Source organism: Saccoglossus kowalevskii, chromosome 15 (genome assembly GCF_978046115.1).
Source record: "Saccoglossus kowalevskii chromosome 15, keSacKowa6.1, whole genome shotgun sequence".
Classification (NCBI taxonomy): domain Eukaryota; kingdom Metazoa; phylum Hemichordata; class Enteropneusta; family Harrimaniidae; genus Saccoglossus; species Saccoglossus kowalevskii.
The window spans coordinates 24,966,865-24,988,486 of record NC_140655.1 but is presented as its reverse complement, the minus strand read 5'-3'; the positions used below and the strand labels follow the sequence as shown (position 1 = coordinate 24,988,486).

The 21,622-nt window shown below is 35.6% G+C and overlaps 1 protein-coding gene across 5 annotated transcripts in view; it reads left to right on the top strand.

Annotated features, from left to right (window-relative positions):
- Positions 1–21,622, top strand: part of LOC144356752 (uncharacterized) — a 68,165-nt gene that overhangs the window by 17,844 nt on the left and 28,699 nt on the right. The window contains exon 2 of one of the 5 annotated variants that reach the window (XM_078011445.1): positions 667–800. The exons of 2 other annotated variants lie outside the window; for them this stretch is intronic. The gene's annotated coding sequence lies outside the window, so the exon portion shown is untranslated. Of the gene's footprint in view, positions 1–666; positions 801–17,639; positions 17,863–18,422; positions 18,527–21,622 lie in introns of those variants that run through there. 2 more of the 5 variants (XM_085490610.1, XM_085490611.1) reach the window with 2 other exon arrangements.

Here is a 21,622-nt window from a genome sequence, read left to right as displayed (position 1 = left end):
CAACGCTGTACACACTGCGTGACCAATCATGTATCAGGTATTCATGTGTATTCAAATGAGCTAGTACTATTACGACAATTACATGACGTAGAATTTATCGGAGATACTAGCTAAAAATAACATAACTTCATCCGTTACACTCTATTAATTTAACTACAAAACCCATAATGCACTGTGATTCCACAGTTCAAAGCAGAGAATATGTGATTTCGCAGTTATGCTTCTCCGACGCGTGTAGTTAATGGTCGGTCATCATTGTCATTTTAATTATCGGCGAGTGAATAAATATGCTAATTTATGATCATGGGGGTGTTTATGGTACGAATAAAATAATTCCGGCAAGTCAACGACAACCACAGCAAGAGGCCTGAAGGTAATTGAAATGAAATTGAAAGTTTATAGATTAATTCTACAGTAATCGTTTTTCAGTTAAACTGTATTGAATGGAAACAAATCCAAAAATAGTAAACAAGGTAAACGTTAAACAAATTTAATTTACATTTGGCCTTATTTACATAATGTTCTGTGCATGCGACGAGTGTTGTTTTTTTATGTCATGGGACAGGGCCCGGCATGGCTGTCAAAACACGATGCCATAGATGAATGTTGAAAAGAAACACACACACATATAGACTCTTATTTGCATTTATATGGATTATTTTACAGCAGTTCAAACTAGTGCTTATTTTGGACGTGGTGTCGTATAATTCGAACCATCTGTTTGACTAATATCGGCGGAAAGGGTACAATAATGGTAATCAGTCTACCGTCTGTTGCGCTCTCTACCAAGTTAGACTCAGGTTTGTTTTATTTATTCGTAAAACACACAAAAACATTCATTTTCCTCTGGTGAATCGGGAAGGGGTGTTGAGGGCTTGGTAGAAGAACCCTGGACTTTAATTTCTCCTTTTTGAAGTAGATTGTTTGTTTAACACGATGTTGTTGTAATATCTGTGGCTGTGGTGTGGACATATTGACATATTTGTTTTCGTAGGTTAAAAATTGCTGCATTTTTTCCTAAACTTTACCACTTCTTTGCGTTCTTTATGACCAGCCTTTCAACAACTTGTTTTAAGCATTTTTACGACTGTACTCTTATTCATTATTTATTCATCTTTATTATTCCCAAAATCGTGAACCTTTTAATACTTTTATATCATATCATCGGGCCTACAATTCCCAGGCGTTATATTCCTCCCCTAAGTCGCTCGATAATCATCATCACACTGTGCGATTCATCACTCAGTTTACGGATATCTATATTTCATATGAACGACTGGGGATTATGATTCCGACAAGAGACGACAGTTTCCGAGTTTACCGCCACGAACAACTACGCCTTGGTTGTTGGCATAAACAATTCGACACCTCGCCCGATGTGTCTCTATGTAAGGAGTATGTATCGCATATATGTAAACATTTCTTATGACAAATGCGAATTTTTTTTTTATTATTCGTGAAATTATAGTGCATTTCTTTTGTAGAGAGCGAGTTGCGTATGTTCAGTGTTTTCCTAGCCAGCTTTAAACAGATTGTACGAATCCAATATAATCCACGGCACTGTTAGAACATCACGAGCCAAAAAAAGGGAATTATTTCCTATATGCCATTATTGAAAAAAAACTATATTGTGCTACCCTGCCTCACGACCAGTATATTTGTTCGTGTATATACATAACTACAATGATTTATCCTAGATCTGAAAACAATTGTTGCTCCCCCCCATAATATTATTAATTGACAGATTTGTGAGCTCACTAACACATCACGACACATTGCTATGTCGAGCTTATATGATTCTGAGAAAGACGGTCAGAATATTTCCCGAACTAGGTAATTAATATCTGTCGAGCACTTTCCATATGTTTTACGTCGACCGTGGATCTAATTACCCTACCAGGTATACGGTGGGTAAACATTGCGGCAAATGACAATCAACATACAAATCTATTGTAATGAGTGTTAATACAATATCACAGCAGCCAACACATCAGTATAATATTGAATTTTATTACAATAAACGTGTGTTCCCTATATATGAGAGCGTCGAGTTAAAGTTAGTGAAGCGTAGGAGTAATTAGGCTGATATACTACACACATAGAAAGAAAACTTATGGTGGTATTTTATACGACACGACAGTAGTCTGTCTTTGATCTATATTATTTCATTATACCGTAAAGTAACTTTCTGAGGGGAGAAATATCAACATTAGCACAACATCGTGATATTGGAAAATATGCATTAAATCGTGAAATATATTAGAGATGGACGCGACTAACATACTTTAGATAAAGACATTTTCTCAGGCTTTAATTTTTCGGAGGGTTCGACCATTTGAATTTATGGGGGGTGGAGTGGAAGATTTGTTTTAACACAAATTGCAAGCTAGACACTGAAAAAAAAATCATGCAAAGTGTTGCAGTAAAAGGAAGTTGACACATTGAATAAAAATAAAAATGTGCAGATAAAAAAAAAATGCACCGGTCACACTCACTTTTTGAGCCACCCCCATGATTAGCAATGTTTTAACCCCAAAGTTATTTTCAATTACTGGTTTTTCGAAAGCCTGAATGAAAACATAGGAGTACGTATAACCGTAATAGTTCTTTAATTATCTCTATGTATCGTCACCAATTTAAATTTTCAAAATGGCCGCCAGGGACGTTTATTGAGTTAATTGTCAGTTCTTCCTAAATTGAAAAGACAATGGGAAACAATAGACAGATTGTTTTTTTTGAACAACAAGAACAATCGTATCATTTGGTTCCATGGTGCAAACCCGGTGATTGGGGAGCCCCGTTTTAACGTTGCGGACAAATCACAGTTATTGTTTCCATGGAAACATGTTCAGTGTCCTCTTTCAATTGTTTGTTCGTTGTCATTTATTTACCGCGAACAATATCAAGCATTTGACTAGTTTTCAATTTGTTCATTTTATTTCCTAGTCTAAAGGGAGGTAAACAAACAGTGTGTTTTACATGCGTTGTGCACGTCGCCATGTAATCTTATTGTCGCCCTTTAAATTAATATTAACATACCACCTTTAATGACACATGGTACTTTTTATTAGCTCCGCTGTCGACTTTGTCGAGCGGAGCTTATCATATGAGTGATTGTCCGTCGTCGTCCGTCGTCGTCGTCCGTCGTCCGTGTCAATGTTTTACTTTTTCGACTTCTTCTTGAAAACTACAAGCCTGAATGCTTTGATACTTGGTGTATATGTACCTTGGGTAGACCTCTCTCAGATTTGTTCATTTCATGATATCTTCAATTCTCTAATTTTGGTGAATATTTTTGTCATTTTTGGTAAAAAGTGATATTTTCGACTTCTTGTTGAAAACCGCAAGTCCAATTGCTTTGATATATTATACATATAGGTACTACATGTGGACCTCTCTCAGATTTGTTCATTTTCTAATGATATCTTCTGTTCTTTAATTGCCATGTGCATTGCTAACAGCGGAGCTATCTCAGCCGACAGGCTGCTTGTCTTATGTCGCAATACGTCCTCGAACATGCCCTTTATGAAAAAAATACGAACACATTGACACATCATTTGTACAATAACATTGATTTATCACTATCCTCGCCACAGCTTTTATTATTGTATTTTGAAATAAAATAGCGTGATATTTGCTGAGTGAATATGAAAAACTAGAACATTAACGTCAACTCGTTCAAATCAATGACACATCATAGGAAGTATTTTCCTTGCGCCTACGGGAATCTTATAAGAGTGACAAAGTGAGTGAAATTCTCATCTCGTAGGCGAAATCGATTACGTATCGCTCAATTGATTGCCTGCTGTAGCATCCGTGGAACGGCGTGACGTGTATGGCCCTTGATTTTTTTTAGTTTGTCTGCTTCAGATATTTGGTTCGATTCGACATAAGGGTATTTTCCCAATGCACACATGTACGTTGCCATAGCAACGTGTACATATGAGATATACGTTCACTATTGTTGAGATAATGTCACCAAATTTGAGTTTGAGTCTACTACAAGGTCAAGTGCAGACACCTGTTTGCGATTACTAGTAACGTTTGAGGGAAAACCTGGCATTTTAAGCGCAAACAAAATAACGAATTTGCCATGCGATGCCCAGTTTTGACAAACAGTTATGGTGCTGTACGATAATATTTAATTGAATATTATACTCAATTAAACTGTCAACGACCTAAATAACAATGTTATACTATTAATTAAAATGAGGGCCACAGTTTACCATTTTAACAACATGCCCTACCATACTGTAGATCCCAATTTACATAATAACCTTATTGCCAAACAATATTTTTGACAACGTGTCGAGAGTTTTTTCTTTTTCAAAGAACATCTGCCTTTTTCGAAGCTTCGTTGTTGTTTTTCGCCAATTTAAGTGAATATATAGATCGAGTACCTGAAATGATTGAAGTTATTCTATTATAGTTTGACACGTGTTCGACTTCATCGTCAGTGCAAACGAATAGCTAGTGTAATATAAATCGATATATATATATATATACAATGACAGGAAAAATCCAACTACTTTATTAAATTACTGTTGACAAGTGAGGGCTATTTTAACATTTCCTGAGAATAGAGTTTAAATACACTTTACGAGTGTGTGTATTGTACGTAAATCATCCAATTTAAACTATAAATTACGTTTAAATAAACTGAGACAAACTAGTTGTGTAAATTTATGCGAATTTCTTAAGATGATCAGAGGCGGATGCGAGATTTCCGGTTTGAAAGGGAGATTGGCTTTTCACCGTGACATCATCACCGATTTATGGGCAAAGGAGGTGTTAGTGGTGTACGCGTCGAAAGCACCTCTCCAAATTTGCCATGGAAACACGTCCTATTTCTTATTCAGCTGTATCAAACGGGTGAGCTTGTTCCCATGGCCAATAATAATAACTCGCTTTTATCGACTTCAGTGAATACAAATTTACTGCAGACATACACATATAACATAAGCATATATGGTGGCTCGGAGATTATCCGGTAATCCCAGCAGGTCCCGTGGAAGGCACCAGCTGACAGACTTTACTCATGTCCGCCTTTCGATCAGTTATATGTTATATATTTTAATTTTTTGGGGGATTGAAATATGGAGAAAAAAAACTCCACATAAAAAAGACATTTATAGGTATAGAAATTGTTCCCGCAAAACAGACAATATTGTTGAATTTGTATCAAAGTATTCGATTTTATGATCCGCGTACAAAATCTCATAAAAATATTAATATTGCGTAGCTTTGCACGTTGAAGCAAAGCAATTACTTCACTTCTATAGCCATATTAAGCCAATTTATTTGTACAAAAATACAGCATATACAGCGAAACTAACGTTTCAACGGAAGCATAGCGAGTGATATTAAATTTTATTTTATTATGTGGGTTTCACACCCAACATGCCGTTAATAATAGAATTACTTTCAAATCTTTCCGCATGACCACATACTCCCGGTAGTTTGTATTTCCCCTGAATTGGAATGCATAAAGAGACACCCGCACTTGAGCAGAGAATCTGTCTAACCGCTGTCTTTATATGGCGCCCGTCCTCGTCAGCCACAATCCCTGGCCTCGATATAAGTCGTTTACAGTGTTTATTCATGGGAATATATGATGAATATTCATAGAAATGTACTTTGAGACTTTTGATATTGAAAATATACATAATTAAACCAGTTTATCGGTACGGAGATCACTTGCACGGCCTTATTATATAATCTTATAATTCCCCAAATCAATAGTTTTGTTCCCTACGTTTCCCCTTTCGCCCTACATGAACGAGCAAAGCAATTAAATCACAGACGATGTATTTCAGCATTTTTTAAGTGATTCATAATTGATAGTATTTACAGCCGAACATCCGTGATCCATGTAGCCACTAGTGTTGACAAATATAACAATGTTTTTGACCCCCTTATGCGAAGCACACAATGGGAGTCTTTGCGGTTAGTGCGGCTGTGTGTATGTGTGTGCGTGTGTGTGTGTGTGTGTGTGTGTTTCTGTCTGTCTGCCTAATTCCAATGAAACTAGGATAATACAATTTTGCATATTGATTAACCAAATTTAAGCATTTACACTTGTTTCTCATGTAATATAAAAACAGATTTCAGTGAAACTTGGTACATGATCTAGGATAATGCTCGAACCTGATTCGCTTATGATAGAAATTCCATGCATACTAATTACCTAATTAACCTAATACCATATTAATGAGCCAATTTTAAGCATTTTCACTTGTTTCGCATGTACCATTCAACAGATTTCAATGAAGCTTGGTACATATATACTCTAGGATAATACTCAGACCAGGTACAATTTTGGTTGAAATCCTGTGCATATTAATTGCCTTATTTGTATTTGAATTAGCCGATTTTTAGCATATTCATTTGTTTCTCATGCGCTAGATTTCAATGAAACTTTGTACATGCTCTAGAATAATGTTCAGATATGATTAGTTTTTGGTTGAATTGTCATGCATATTAATTACCCAATTTGCATATTGACCAACCAAATTTAAGCATTTTCACTTGTTTCTCATGTACTATTTATTAAACAGACTTCAATGAAACTTGGTACATAGATGGTCTGGAATAATGCGCAAACCTGATTAGTTTTAGGTTGAAATCCATGCATATTAATTATCTAATTTGCATATTAATTGGCCAATTAAGCATTTGCACTTGCTTTTCATGTACTATTAAACAGATTTCAAGGAAAATTAGTATATAGATGTTTAGGTATATTCCGCAGCATTGATTAGTTTTTGGTTGAAGCCTGTGTATATAAATGGCCTAATGTACATATTAATTAGCCAATATTGAACATTTTCACCAATATCTCAACCACTCATCAGATTCAATGAATCTTGGTATATGTTCAGTTTAGGGTTAAATGTTGTGCTCACTAATTACTTACTTTGCATAAATTAACCGATTTATAGGTACTCCACAGAGATATGTTTCCTAATGTGCATAACTGTAATGTACTAAATACTGTTGTAGATAGGGACATGCAACCGGTGGTATAATTTTGTGGTCTGACAAGATATATATATGACCAAAATATTAAGTCATCATATATGGTCATTATTTCATTAAATATTTGTAATTGTTAAATCATAGCTGCTATGAACCATCCTAATCATTTGCTCTATTGATTTTGAATGCAATAAACACGATCTGGTTATGCGTAATGAAGATGTGCTTCTAATAATAATAATAAACAGTATTCTTCATTGTTTGTCATGCCTCCAATATCTTCTACACACGGGAGTTCTTCTTAAGCTTTCTTTGATTTTTAATTGCTGACAAAAAAATCATATGCAGGTCTACTACATACTCGTGTCTGCAGGGCAATATTGAAATTTAGGGAGATGTGGTAATTTAAAACCTCTAATATCACATTATATTCGGTGTGTCTGATATTCAGTGTCATTTGCAATTCAGACGGTATTATTTGCAGTTGTGTCATAGACCAACTATCGGTGCTTAGTTTTCCCGTAACGGTCCAAATCACAAATAATACACTCTATCATAAAGACCAGAACCTGAGAAACACACGAGTAATGAATGCATAAAATCCAGTGATTGTGTAGGATATTATGTTACAATATATAGATATGTTACCTGATTTCTGGATCAACAGTCTTCTATGGTTATATAATTCATAAGAACGAGATCAATACAAGATTATACAAATGCAAATGTATACATGTTAAATCAGATGTTTTATCTTGTGGCTATGATTTTAACTATAAGGACATTTGCATGGTGTTTTTATCATATCCTGTTTGAAATAGGGCTAGCGTAATGTAACAAGAGAGAAAAGATTCCAGTTGATTTCAAGACACGTTGGCAGCATTCTTTATTCCCGGCAACCAACGTTTAATGTTGCCCAAGTGGAATGGTTGTTGCCTGACGCATGATTAGACAAAGTCGACTATTTGCTACTTGGTCAGTCACTTGAATCGCGTTGATGATCAATCATGACATTGGATCTGAGAGCTGTGGAACTGTCAATATCACTAAATTTACACATCTTTCCTATAAATTGCGCCTTTAAGCGATGAACCGTTTCTTTGACGTAATAGTCTGAAAAAGGTCGATCACATCTATCGTTGTCCACCAATGACAATTATGTTTTTCGAAAAAAATTACTATACTCTGACGACGAACGACGACACATTTGTCGCATTGAAGGATATTGCTTTCACGCAACTACGTTATTTTGACGTCACGGCAGCACTTTGTGGAGGGGTGTCTCGAGATGTTAGGAAAATATTTATATATGGAATATTCTGGATGCACAAAACAATTCGTGGTACCCACCAGTAAGATCATTCAAACTTATATAGCAAGACGATTACTGTGTACTACAATATACCTCAGAGGCAAATGGCCGAGATATCGTGGAGAGCTATGTGACTTGTCTTGTGTCCCTTAAAATATTCTCTCCCGTCAGCTGGCGCAATGACGGGGGGTTTACACTATTTCATCGGCAAAGATAATATCGTGGCTCACACGCTCGTAACGATTTATCGGCGACCATTCGCGTCCACTGTGTTCTCAAAATAATTACTGTCACGTATACCATTTTACACTATATTAACACGTAGAAAGTATTAACCGGCAAATCAGCGCAGCTTAGCAGTTGGTTAATTTAACGAAAATGAAACTAACTTAACCATATATTGTTAAATGGCGGCAGTCGTCGTGCCGCGCCCTGTTCGATATGGGACTCATAACGTCGTATACAACGCGTGTAAAATACATTGTTTATTTACATCAAATTCGAACACGCGCTGCGCGACGACCATCGCGCTTTAAAGAGTGTGAACTGTTGAAGTCGAGTTATTAGTTCACGCGTGAGTTGAGTGGGATTCAAGATGTGTACATTTATGTTAGCAAATTGTAAATTTATGCGATATGTGTTTGCACTTGAGACATATAACTGCGAGTGTTTTTTTATTTGCGTGACGTAGGACTGTCTTGCAAACATCAAAACAAACATGAATGAACAAAACACTGGCTGCCGAATGCGCATTTTAATAATACAACACAGGGCTGGGGTATAGGGTAACCTTAACATAGTGGATTAATATGTGAGCATTATATTAAAAATACCGTTATGTTTGAGATTCATATTCGTAGTAAAGACAGGAAATTAGAAACAAATCATCCGAGAGGCATTCTCACTCTTGCAGGCGTACGGCAAGCTCACGTTGAATTCAGTTAAATCCAACGAGCACGACTGTAAAAGACGCAGAAAGTAGATGCATCATGTTTTGTTAACATTGACATAGGGTTGATTATATTTGAACAGATGTGCTAAAATAGAACTGAGGTTTCCACTGAATAGTGTGCGCGTGCGATAACTATACGTTCAGTTATTGGGGTGACGAGTGAAAACATCAATTATTAGTAATATCTATATAACATATTGAATTAATGAATGAATCTAATTTTACTCAATCGTAGCATTGACTAATCACGGCAACTAGATTATCGCTAACACAATATATTTCAATAGTACATTTAATTGGTTCGTCCTGAATTATGTATACACGGGTTTGCGTGTGTAGAAAGTGCTGCATCTTCTTGAGAATCGTCTGGTGCATTTCGAACTAGTGCATGTCGGTCCTCTTTCATAACACGGCACTTGTCTGTTGCAATTTGTAAGTTCGTTTGTCTAATTTTAGATTAATAACGTCCAGAAACAGCAATGAGGACATTTTGGGATTATGATTGCTCTTTCGTTTTGAGTACTTCCAAACAGTTTGTTTATTTATTTAGCTTGCCATGTTTCACACATTTCTGTAATTAAAACGATATGATAGATTGAGATATTTAGTAATAAAGATATGTTGTACAGCATATACAGCAATAAATTTAGCATCCATGTTGATATAGATATCAATAATGTTTAACAAAGACGACATTTCCAAACTTTTAAAACTCGTATACGTCAATGTATCGACTATTGCAGTAACTTTTAAAACTCATATACATCAATATATCGACTAGTACAGTAACTTTTAAAACTCATATACATCAATATATGGATTAGTACAGTAACTTTTAAAAGTCATATACACCAATGTATCGATTAGTACAGTAACTTTTAAAACTCATATACATCAATGTATCGACTAGTACAGTAACTTTTAAAACTCATATACATCAATGTATCGATTAGTACAGTAACTTTTAAAACTCATATACATCAATGTATCGACTAGTACAGTAAATTTTAAAACTCATATACATCAATGTATCGACTAGTACAGTAACTTTTAAAACTCGTATACATCAATATATCGACTAGTACAGTAACTTTTAAAACTCATATACATCAATGTATCGACTAGTACAGTAACTTTTAAAACTCATATACATCAATATATGGATTAGTACAGTAACTTTTAAAAGTCATATACACCAATGTATCGATTAGTACAGTAACTTTTAAAACTCATATACATCAATGTATCGACTAGTACAGTAACTTTTAAAACTCATATACATCAATGTATCGATTAGTACAGTAACTTTTAAAACTCATATACATCAATGTATCGACTAGTACAGTAACTTTTAAAACTCATATACATCAATGTATCGACTAGTACAGTAACTTTTAAAACTCGTATACATCAATATATCGACTAGTACAGTAACTTTTAAAACTCATATACATCAATGTATCGACTAGTACAGTAACTTTTAAAACTTGGAATACGCGCGCCTATCTCTCAGTACCAATATAAGTACAACACTTAAATTACATTATCTCTTTTTTTGGAAATTGTGTAGGCAGAACGAATTACATATCTTTCGGGTCAACAAAATACTATTATTGCAGCGCGTGCCACGGTAGCAAAAACGGTCCCGGGAACTTACATAAAATACTTATACTTATTCTTAAAGGAAATTGCGATAGGGAAATATATATCTTTTCTAAGAATGTTTTTTTTTATGGAATCTGCACTGCAAATGTAGCATTTTAATCCTTGGTTGAACGGGCAGATTAATGAAATTCATCTTCAATTTGATCAATATCACAAAATTTACAAATTGGTTCAGATCTTTCGTTGCCAATGGATCTGCCAGATTCAAATTTGATGATGATAATGATGATGACGAAAAGATAAACAGCGTTCAGGCCTTATAAATAATTATGACGTGGAGAAGATGATTTAAGAAAAAAAAACTCAATCACGCAGATCACCGACTCGTCATCTCAATATATAACTCATTTCTAAGTTGCTGTTTTGTATGATTTTAAATTATATTGGAGCTAACACCGCTATACACCAACATTGAATCTATTACCCTGTTTTGCCGCATATTTAATTTCAATTCACTGCATCAAATATTCATTACGTGGAAAGCCACATGAAAAAACGTTCTTAATATTAACAAGAATCTAAAAGTAGGTTATCTATATTTGCTCAATTAATGAAAGAACCGATGTATTATCTTTTTTTAGCAGATTAGGATTTAAGATACAATGTGAATTAGTAATCAGTATATTGGAATAATACAAGAGTCTAGTTTAGGATTACGCTGAATACAACACACGTCGACGCCACGCAACCTCATCTTTTCCAGATTTTTGTCTGTATTTAGTGCGTGTGTTGCGAGTAGTATAGGAGCGGAAGGAACTTCGACTTCGACTCGCTTGGCAGATAGCTTTTATACTGTAGAGATACCGGGTGAAACGATGACATTTAACGACATATTAAAGTTTTGAACTATAATCAAGCTTTTGTCATTACTCCACCGATTTCAATATTTCTGAAATACTCACTACTGATCTGTTTGAATAATACAATATTTTTTTTTAATTTTGGCGGACAAATTCATCATATACTAAGAGTATCGTGCAGAAAACCGTCCCTCAACGACAAACGATCGATAGTTGCACGGGAGCCATGCTACACATATTGATGGCGACGCGAGACTACCAGGCGCTGTCGATGGCGCCCGCTGCTCAGCAACTACTGGATAAAAAACTAAAATCAGGTGCCAAACGCCCCGCTTCGTCTCTGAATGATGCAATTGCCAGATGACTCGTATACAGGGTCGATCTCCCGCGTGGAAAGCTAATTCCGTTTTCTGCTGTTCGCGAACGTTATCTTATGAATTACTGCATATTACAATTAGCTTCCCGGCTTTAACACCTGCATTCAAACAAGGGCCCAATAAAGATTATATATTCAATTTATATTTGTGTAGATAAGATTCGACCTAAATTTACAGTTTTTCGTTGATTTTATCTCGTAATTAGACGCCCGTTTCAGTAATCCAACATCTATATATGAAGAAGCAGATCTACAGATCCTGTTTATATCCAGTAATCGCGAATAAATTCACGTGTACGAAGAAAGTGGGCGAGTTCGTATAGAGTGATTTTAATATGATCGCCATCGCATGTTACAACGCATGATTGTGAGAGATGCGCTTGCCCTTGCCCTTATTTATTATTTACCTTTGTCTATGAAAAAAATGAAAAACATAAATTGTCGATAATGTTCGATCTACTCACCCCTGGGCAGAAATAATTTTCCGTTCCTTATTTTTAACAAAACCCACAGCTGAAAGCGTTTGGCACTTACGACGCAGTTTTTTGTTCACATGGTATGTGTACTGCAAACATACGGAAACGCATTAATACACTATACTAAGTTTTCGATCAGAATGTGTCTCGAAACACACCCGGAAACAATTGGGTAAACTCATTTTATCACAACTATATGTCAATTGACGTTGTAGGAAATTTGATATTTTTTGTACTTATACATAATATAGCAACCTTAAGTAACAGTTGGATCGACATCGGAGCGCATGAGGACTTACGAGTGGAAAATATTAATAATTATTATACCGAATATACTGACACCGAAAACAATAGAATTTACCCTCCGTAAAACGTTCCGATGTCTTCCTTATTTGAAAATTGTGCGCTTCGTTTATCATATTCAACACTTCCCTTTGATAACAATAATATAACCGCTAACATTCGTGAATGTAATGCCTCTGACATTTTCGTAACTCGGAGTTACTTGCGACTAAAATTCTATCGAAATCACCCGAGATATACACATATTATAATCTCAAATTAATTCAACTCAGACGTAATTCTCGTGTACACGTAGTTCATTTCACGGGATCATTGCACATATCACGTATGGCCAACTAATGGCATATCATTTGATTCAGTATGCGTGTGTTCTATGCCATTCTATAAAACACAGCAAATAAAACAGTCCCACGTAACCCATAGCGGATTTAATCACGCAACTGAGGTCAAAATAGTCAAGACCACTTCTTAAAAATGCATCATCATCATTATCATCATTGCACGATTAATAACGGTCGCGTTGAATTAGTTAACTTCAATAAACTATCAATTATATTATAAGCAGTAAGTAGAACATTCTTGCTAATAACGTTGTAAATTTCATTTATCCATGCGAGGTTAAGCTACCGAATAAACTGAGGCCGCTCTCTTTGTGTTTGTATGGGGGATTATTTGCGGGCTCTGTCGCCAATGAGGCGAACTATGAGTACATCGTATTCATGTTATGCATTGTTAGTCTAAGATTGGAATCTATGCTAATGAAGTTCTGACATTCAGTTCCTAAATCTCCATTTCAAATAGACGACTTTTGCTCCCGTATTTTCTAAATAACGGGTTTACCTTTTCGTCTGTGAAGAAAAAGAGGATGAACTCTTACAGCGACTATTATGTGGCTACCTGACCTGTGCTTACAAATAAGGTTAAAATCCCGATTTTTTGTACGTGCGATATTTTTTTCTACATGACTATACAAATTTCGTCAATACAGGCGGGCACTCTATTCTTATTACTTGATCTCAACCACTTCCCTGTGGTCAACATGTGCATTTGTTGGAATTAGGTATTTGTATGGCTTGGTAAGTTTGTGCAGGTTTAATTGCTGTGTGCTCTTTTTCAGGGCTTCCGTATGAGAGTACTTTGCTGTCTGTTTTAATGTGGCAGTGGAATATTAATATAAAAATATAAGCACGCGTCAGGAGAATTTAAACTCACACACACACCTCACTAAGCTACAACACAGTCCCCCAACAACTGAAGGGATGTAATTGAACGCGCACATGCAGTGACGAGATGGGCATGCGCACGTCGAATATTTGACGTCACAAACAATATACTGTATATAATTGACATTTTGACTGTGACCCAAAAGTTTATATTATGATTTGCTAGTGATATTTAATTTCAGTGTTGATTTGAAAATACTGCTGTTTGGATGAATATTGTGTCCTATTCTTTAACGATTGTAGCAGGCTTTATTTGGGGCATGAACCGCGGATTTAACAAAGTGTATCCCGATTGAAAGCCAATCAAGCGAGTGGTTCAGGAGGTACGTTCATTTCAAGAACGAGAGTGGAATGATAATGAACGAATAAGATTGTTCTACTAATAGTTCAATTGACCATGCATTCAAATAGAGTTAATGGGAATGATAGTTGCCGAGCCGTTTGCAAAATGGTCCATCACTAATTGCGCGTTTGCATTATGCGCTAAGACATTGTGACATAATCCCAATCTATCTTTCAGTTGACATCAGACTTTCAAATTGTCATGATTTTCATTCATCAAAATGAAGAGTAATAATCGGCACTGACAAGCCATCTGAGCGACATCTCAAGCGTGTTTGCACCCCTGTGAATTAGCTTGCTAGCAATTCCCAGGAATCACGTTCTGGGTTGTGTCTGAAAATGCGTCACTTCCGTTCTGTGAAACCGATGCTATTTAGTTTCACGGATGTTAATATGAAAGGAAGTCTGGTTACTATCGGTGTTAGGCTTTCGGCTATATATAATGCTTGTTATGACAAATTGAGCCAAAAAAAAAATACTGCATATTATGCTTGACAATATACGGTGGAATTTCCTTATTCCCAGTACGTGCTAAATTTGAAAATGACGGTTTCCATAGATACAGCAGAGTTGTATTCTCAGTGTTTTCCTTCTCCCTGGCGGCAATTTAAAATTGCGCAATGCGAAACTGTGACCATAGTCTAATTATTTATTCATGCAATTAAATATAAACAACCACTACAGGGAATCTATTCAAAATAGTCAGCGATGTCAAAGGTCATATATTAATATATTAATGTTACTATGCAGACCCATCTCATCATATGTACTTACTATATTCTCAATATAACGTAATTAAACGTTTACGAAAATAGTACAACTTTGAACGTCGTTTATTTCAGTGCCACAAACACTACGATAAAGACTGTCCGTTTTCGACATTGTGAAATTCTTTCGTTTTTATGCAGATTAATATAGTATTTTTACCGAGTAAAATCATATTTATTGAAGTAATTGTTCATACATGAGTTGTTGAATACGCTACATAGTTTGTAATTTCATTCAACTACTTTCAAATGCAAAAAATATAGAGATTATAGAAAATTATCTTTTTTCGGTAATATTACTGCAATCAGGTTCTTTTATTCCTGTCTATAATTGGCCACCATTTCTGCACTACTCCAAGTCAGGTTCGCTTGGGCAAGTTCTGTGGTAATGGTTCTTCTCCATGTAGTTTTTGTGGCCTCCCTCTGTTTCGTTCACCCTGTGGTGTTCAGTGAAGTGCTGTTTTGGGGATTGAGTCTTGTGGCATAATAGTCTAGTATAATCTGTAATTATGAAAATTATTTATGGGTGCAGAGGGACTACATTTCGATATGAATTATTCTTAATATAAATTTCTGAATTATCTTGTCAAAATCAGTTTTTTTTTTCTGTCCTCTCCCCCAACAAACGAAATTCACATAGCAATTTAATTGACGAAAACACACTACGGATGAAACGCGACTGGTTGTCGACAGTGTATTCTCGGTTTTATTTATTGGTATTATTATTTCCGAACTACCACTGCGAATTGTATATACATTTGTTTTCCACTTCGTTACACAATAGTATTACCAATTGAACAGAGCAGAGTGACATTTGCTATTTTTAGATACACCAGTCAAACTGTTGTCAAATAACATATTTCAATATCAACGACTAGAAGATAGGGGAGTTAATTGCATGAACTAATAAAGCACATTGATATGGCATTGTAGAGATTTCTATTATCAAGTGGCTATCCGTGTAATATGAGTGGGCATCGTTAAAAAAACACACACAACAATTTCCTTATTTGTTTGATATTTTCCGCCACATTGTTTTGAAGTCACAAAAATATGCAGCAATGAGAAATCAATATAGGAGTTACATTTTATTCAGAGCTAAATCATTTTTTTTTGGTTCCGTTATGGACTTTATAACCCAGCCATGTAATTGAACGCCCAGGTAGCCAACGCTTAAGAGTGTCAGTGTTGTTGTTGAGAATGTACAGTTATTTGAATCAGAATCTATAAGTTGTGGTCGTATCTGCTGAGGGACCACTGTCAGATGTTGCAAATTGAGATTTATTTGTTGATGGAAGAATTGTGTTGGCCTTGTCCACCGGTTTAAATTTAATTGAAGCAGCTAGTATATAACCCCACGAGACACCAGGCTCTGGGCTACACCTTCACAGCACATCTATATCCCATGATGTAACATATACAAATTGATTAGATCACATATATCTTTGTAAGTTGTTGGGACGTGTACACAATGCAACCCTTCCAATCCCTACCATTCCAATTCAGTCCAACCCAGCCCAAAACAACCCAACCAACAACACCCCTACCCAACCCAAGTCAAGACACCATAACCCTATCAAGCCCACGCTTACATAACCCTACTCAATCTAACTGAACAATACTCAACCCAACATAGCTCATAACAACATTACACAACACACTATTATTTAATTTTTCCTGCTGATATCTTGAGACTAGTTATCTATACAAATGGGAAACATGTGCCATGGTGAAGAATATACGACCCAATAAAATGTCATCTGAATTGCTATAAATCTGTATTAGAATTTAAAGCAGTGACTTAGATTATAAGGTGGCACTAGACAAATGTGAAAAAATGTGTTCCTAACATAAATACAATCTATCAAACAATGTTCTCATAGTTAAATAATAAGCCACGAAGCTGTCCACGCCATTACATCAGATTAGGTAATATTATTCTCAAATTCCGTTATTATTTATGCAATTTCTCATCCAAATTATGTGGCATAGTGTAATGTTTTAAATGTTCAGTTATTGAAAATGTCTGGACTTGTTCAGGTGAATTCAAATTCTGATTTCTCAAACCAATTCAAGATACACTACTTTTACCAGTCAGTTGCGTCAATCGATAGATAGCGTGTAGACGAGTTATTAAGGTCACATGACCACGTGGGTCATATTAAAAGAGGATTACGTATACAAACAAGGTAGGAATTTTAAAAAGGCAATTATACACAAGTATACATTCTCCATCTGATAACAATAGTATTCATTTAAAACATGATAGCTACCCTCCAATCACCGAAAATATATTGGCGATATGTGCCAATTAAATATATTGTCCCATGTACGTCGCATTCCTTATTAATTACGGATCTGACAACAATCGTTCGTTATACTTTTTCTGTTTATTGAACTCCGCAACGATATCACACATAAAAAGAAACAAACACATATTAAGTACGGGTGAATTGATTCAACAACATGTTACCATTTATTTGACCAATATTGCGTTGTGTATTAACGATTGTATTTTATCCTGTGTTATACCTAAGTGATGTGTATGTTGTCTGTGGGTTCAAAACGGGATTTAAATAAGACTCGCCATACCTAAATTATAACGATAGCAGTCGTCCTACATCGTACTCCACATTCTGTAGGCACATACCAGCCACTGTTCGCAAAGGTGGGTACACACACACTGACGTTTGTCAAGTTGTTTATATATCAGCTATAGTAATAACGGTGAGATACACTAGTACATACTTTCAAAAGAAGTCGATTATTGCAAGTGTGAGTAGGTGAAAAAAAAAAATTAAAAAACCGCCACCAGAGAATTGTCATGTCAAATGAAATCGAGTTGTACTCCAGAGGTTTGGGCTTAAGTCAACCAGAGCTTGGGTTATAAGCACACCAGAAGAACTCGGTATATACATCAACTTAAAGGTAAGCTCGTGCACATTTTTTCCTCTTTTAGCGAGATTCGTAATCGCAGCGCCATATGTGGCTTTCCATAAGCATAGACGCTTACAATGGAAAGCTAAAAGACAATGAGTACAATTTGACTGTGCGGAGAATGAACTCAATACAAATTGGCATTATTTATACCGTTACAAAAGAATACCAAATCATTCCACAAATGACCGTAACAGCTTGTTTTGCGGGGACACACAGGTGAATACACAATTGCCGTCAATTTTCTGCAATCAAGCCAATTCACGCAGCTCATTGAATGCATCAGAAGGCATTGTGTATTGCAATGAAAATATAAAAGCATATGACTGTATTAAGTGTATTTCCATACGGGAATAGAGAATATGTGCGGAAACATTGGTGTGACAGTGGATAAGGTAAGACGATACATACTACTCCCGGTTATACTTTTAATATGAATTTAGTATATAGGAATGGATCTTTATTCGGGACATATGATAATATAACACAGGTACGATATAGGTTATTTAAACTACATGTTATGAACCGTATAAAGAGACTATTCCCAGGTGAAAATAGAGTACTAATAACTTACAACGCTCCAATCAACTGAAAAAAACCCGAAGAATTTGTATCAGTTACTATGTTTAATAACCCGTTACAAATAAAGAGACATTGCATCGGCAGCGTTGCTCATCGCAGGTTTCCTCAGTAGATGGAACACCAAGTTTGACAGGGAATTCGGGCAAATCGGGTTATGGGATTCTTCTCAGTTCGAATCCGCGACATTATCTCCCACACCGGCTGTGAAATGCTCTTTTTCTGACATCGTGTTAGCATTGTGTGACGTCATATTGCACAATTCACGATTCCTGAACTCATAACTACATACATATCATAATAACAATTGATTGATTATTCCGATGGGTAATTTCAATTAATAGTAGTCAGGCGGAAATATACTAGTAAACATTACATACCCATGAATACATTATAAGGGGACTGCAAATATATATTCGTGAGTAGTATTGTTGTTTTTGACGTCGGCGATTAGAATAATGTATGTTCATTGTAAAAGCGTATTTTCTACACGCTATTTCCAGCTGTCGTTTTGGAATAGTTCGACGTGGCGTAACGGTGTGCGAGGCGCATTTGCAAAGTTGCGAGTTCGACTCGCGTATTTTATGTTATTTTATTCGTAATGTTCGTATTGCGTATTTACTAACTTCTTAGTGGCTGTGTTTCTGTCTATTGTATATAACTTTTGTCATTAGTTAAAATATTATGAGCCACTAAAAAACGAATATCGCTGAACGTAACTTGAATTACAAAGCCGGACAGTGCCACTTTCATCAAAATTGAGATCACGTCAGGCAAGCAAAAAAAAAAGTTAAAAATTAGTTGTCTGTAGCATTAGTGATCGAGGGAACTGCAGTCATGTGTCCACACGTCCATCCATGTCTGATCAGAAACTGTGAATGCCAAGGAATAACAATTCAATGTCTGTTCTAGAAGTTAACTCAAATAGATGAACACACGTCAGTGCATTCGATTTTGTCCCATGTTACACAGTGAGTTAGTGAGTACTCGATATAAGACAGACAGGAATGTACCAAGAGACAAGGCAACTGTGAATGATGTACGTGCTTTAAATAGTATAGACATAATGACGTGTATTGGTTTGTTGTGTAAGTTTATTCCTTGCTTACTCTGACATTACTGTTTGCAACAGTGGCCTGGGGGAATGGCGAGACTTATGGACATTGCGAGTTCGAAATAGAACTGTAAAATCCCATGTGATATAGGTAATAAAGTGTTGTGTCAATATAGAACAGAGATTATTCATTCAAATTCACCGGATTGCATCATGCCGCTCTAGAACATGCCACGGAGTACGGGATGCGATCGATAAATAGTAAATTTTCTACACGAGGCACATAAATGGTTGGAACAAAATCTTTGCCGCCATCATTGCTACATTTTTCACATTTTAAAATAAATTTTCTAAATTAATTTTGAATCAAATAAAACAAAGTCTCGTTTAACATCATGATCTGAAAATGGAGGTTTATTTTATGAGAGTTGAATAAAATTTACATCCGGTTTGAAAGGTTAAAAGGGCGTAAACTGGAGTACGAGGCATGCGCAGCGCGATAATATTCCAGAGAACGTTAGAGACTATCAATATTAGTAAGCAGCTGGGCAGCTGCACCGGAGAAACAACATCTGGTCGTGCTATTAAATGTTTTATTCGTCGTCACGACTCCAAAATCAAACGCACTAAAATATCATAAAATTACAACATCAAAGAAACGACCATTCTTGTAGCAATATTAATTGTTGTTAAATACAATAAACAATGCTATAAAGATAGTTTCACATGGCATCAATGTCACTTGTATGATGCAGACCCCAGGTTTACCACGTGATTATGGCGGGAGGTACATGTAGAACAGGGTCTACGTATTTAATTATCAGTTGTTTTGTTATGTTGTTTTCGCGGGTGGCTGTCAGTCGTGTGTTTTGTGTTCTTGGACTTAGTTTCCCCATGTATTCCGTTTTTCTGACGGTTAATTAATGAAAGACTCCGCTAATTTAATTATTAATTGTAGCCTCACCTAATACAATTGATAAATTACCTCAACTTGATTTGATATGTTAAATATGAAACTGCTTAGCTCACTGTAAAATATTGCAGGGTAATATCCAACAAACGTTTCCCGATAAACAAATCTCATTTTAATCAAAAATCTACCTTCACTTAAAGATTAATTGTTTAAATGAAAGAAGAACAACAACACTAACATTGTGCTGAAAATCGTCTGTTCTCTCATTGTTAACTACCACACGTGCGCGAAACATTTATGTTATTAATACATTATTTTCACATTGGTTGTAATATAATTGATGATATCTTGTTTTGCGTGGTGGAATATTTGAATTCTACTGGTCGTAATATTAACCGCTCTTGTAAGAATTCATCTACGTCCACTGTAATAAAAAAAGCTGCATTCCATCGAAAGGAATCATTGAACTTTGGTCTTTTAAAATTACACACTTTGATGTATGATGAAGTGATTGTCTAACGCATCTGTTGTATAATGCATTGGTATGCAATGTACATCGTATTAGAAACAGTCGGTATGATATGAAACATGACTTAACACTTCAATATTTAAATATGTATAGGTATACTGATATAACTGGAGATACACGTGGTTATCTGCTCTGATGGATACATCAACATACTGCCTTGTGTGTCTGTAGCATAGATTTCGTGATTGAACTACCATAGTTTTTGGCCACCAATACGGGTTTTAATATTCTAAAAGTGTCACCAAAGCCATATACGCACCAATCAAATATATCGAGATTATGATGCGTGTGCTATCCTGTCGCGGCAATTTGCATTAATTGCTACTGAAAAAAAACTTTGAAAATAAACCTCATGCAGCCGATTCAAAGCAATCTGTAAAAATCATTTACTCATTCTTCTAAAATTAAAAGTGGTA